The 2589-nt window shown below is 37.8% G+C and overlaps 1 pseudogene; it reads right to left on the minus strand.

Moving 5' to 3' along the window:
* Positions 1-309: 309 nt before the first annotated feature.
* Positions 310-1000, minus strand: LOC102741321 (non-histone chromosomal protein HMG-17 pseudogene; annotated as a pseudogene).
* Positions 1001-2589: the final 1589 nt, after the last annotated feature.

Raw genomic sequence — 2589 nt, forward strand, 5'->3', positions numbered from 1 at the left:
TACAGTGAGGGTTGACATTTCACATTTAGCATGTTGCTTAACAACTTTTCATAAGCCGACCTTGACTTTGATGCAATGAAATGAAAATGGCAGAATTATCAATCTGAAGATTCACAAGCTAAAAACGGAACTCTTTTGAGGAATGCCATCTCCGTGGTGACACTGTAAAGTCCAGATTGCCTAACATGCTGGAAACCATTTTTGGGAGTCAGGTTCCAATAGGTCTCTGGTTTAAGGGAGTTAAGTCTATGTTGAAGGTAGAGAGGGAGAAGAGGACATAAAAATGAATTTTAGTTTTTCCACACTACAAGGTGTTTGTGCCAAGGTGGTTAATGTGTGTCAACATGAAGGAATCCCTCTTCCTGGGAACCAAGAGGAAGTTTCTCAAAACTAGAAGGGAAGGGTGTTTCTTCCCGAATCAATCTAGCTTCAGAGATATTCTATTAGTGACATATGCCCTTCCCCCAAAACAACAATGAAGTCTTCTGTGTGTTAACAACATAGCTTAAAAAAGAAATAAAACAAAATCCTGCATTTTTATAAAACGTGATAAAAAATAGTATTTCAAACTGTACAGTCACCAGAAGTACACAGTTATCAAAAATGCACACACTTCACTTGGCATCTTCAGCACCTTTAGCTTTCTGTGCCTGGTCTGTTTTGGCCTCTCGGTTTTTTGCAGGGTTATCTCCATCCTTGCCAGCATCAGATTTCCCCTTTTTCTCTTTGGGTACCTTCTCTCCCTTTTTGGGGGGGCCTGGGCTCTGGCTTTGAAGGAGCAGGTTTAGCAGATAACCTTGCAGATCTTTGTGCCTCATCCTTCACCTTGGCTTTATCTCCTTTAGCGCCCCCTTCAGCCTTTTTCTTGCACATGGTGGTGACAGCCACAGGTGGTAGGCACTGGATGCAGGGATGAGACGGTGGGCAGGCTTTGGCTGGTCTGGGGGGTTCTCTTGCCTCTTCTTCACATGGCTTGTATTGACTTTTAATACTTGTATTTTTCTTTCTAGCTTTAGATGGTTTATTCACTATTAATAACATATCAGTAAATTCTCGTAAATATTTTCACAATGATTCTAACACGAATATGATTATGAACAAATATAATGAGTGAATCACAATAATTTCTTATATTGGAAAGAGGAAAGATAAATTCATGTTTGGACTTTTGTCATTGGGGACTGGGTGAAATGGGTAAAGAGGGTCAAAAGGTACAAACTTCCAGTTATAAAATAAATAAGTCATGGGGATGTAATGTACAACATGGTGACTATAGTTAATAGTACTGTATTGCATATTTGAAAGTTGCTAAGAGAGTAGTTTTCATCTCAAGAAAAAAAAATTTGCACTGTGTATGGTAATGGATTTTAACTACACTTATTATGGTGATCATTTTGCAATTTATACAAATACTGAATGATTATGTTGTATACCTGAAACTGATGTAATGTTATATGTCAATTATCTTGATTAAAAATAATAAAATAAAAAGATTATAAATCACAGAAGTCAATTGGATGTGTTAAGAACTTTAAAATCGGGGCACCTGAGTGGCTCAGTCGTTAAGCGTATGCCTTCGGCTCAGGTCATGATCCCAGGGTCCTGGGATCGAGCCCCGCATCGGGCTCCCTGCTCAGTGGGAAGCCTGCCTCTTCCTCTCCTCCTGCTTGTGTTCCCTCTCTTGCTGTCTCTCTCTCTGTCAAATAAATAAATAAAATCTTTAAAAAAAAAAAAGAACTTTAAAATCAATAAAAGGCAACTGTGAAAAAGACTGATGATTTTATATAGAAAAGACTCTATCAGAGAAAATGCTTTTTTTTCTCCTGAAATATATCAGTGTCATGCTATGAGAGGTAGATATGATTAAGAAAACTGGTTAGAATATGCGGCAAATTTACTGAAATTATTTTGCTTATTTTAATTGTTACATTCAGATAGTCAACATACTTTTTTAAAATTACCTTATTATACATGGATATATATTTTTAGAAAGAATTTTAGTTTTGAAAATAGTTTTTGGGGGCACCTGGGTGGCTCAGTCAGTTAAGCGTCTGTCTTCAGCTCAGGTCATGATCCCAGGGTACTGAGCCCTGCATCGTGCTCCCTGCTCAGTGGGGAGTTTGCTTCTCCCTCTCCCTCTGCCTGCCGCTCCCCCTGCTTGTACTTTCTTTCTCTCAAATAAATGAATAAATAAATAAAATCTTTAAAAAAAGAAAATAGTTTTTGATTCAGGACTATTTTATAGGATATTTAATAAATAATATTTCAAAATTATATAATTTTAATTATTTTCAACATTCTCTGTCACTTATATAATTGCATGGTTTGAACAATAAATTTACATGGACATTCTCACTCTTAGACATACATGTGAAACTCCACGTTTCCACCTCCCCTGGTGCCTACTCTATTGCCTCTTTCTGCTTCCACTGTGCTGCTACCATTCTCAGTAAAGAAACAGCTCAGCGGTAAGAAGGCCAGAGAACTACAGCCCTCTGTCTTGAACTATGATATCAGAACTGGGCCCTCTGGGAACTGCTGAGTTTCATGACTTTAGCCACCCCCTTCACAAAAAGATCATCCATTTTT

This window comes from Leptonychotes weddellii, chromosome 4 (genome assembly GCF_054177405.1).
Source record: "Leptonychotes weddellii isolate Sample4059 chromosome 4, ASM5417740v2, whole genome shotgun sequence".
NCBI lineage: Eukaryota > Metazoa > Chordata > Mammalia > Carnivora > Phocidae > Leptonychotes > Leptonychotes weddellii.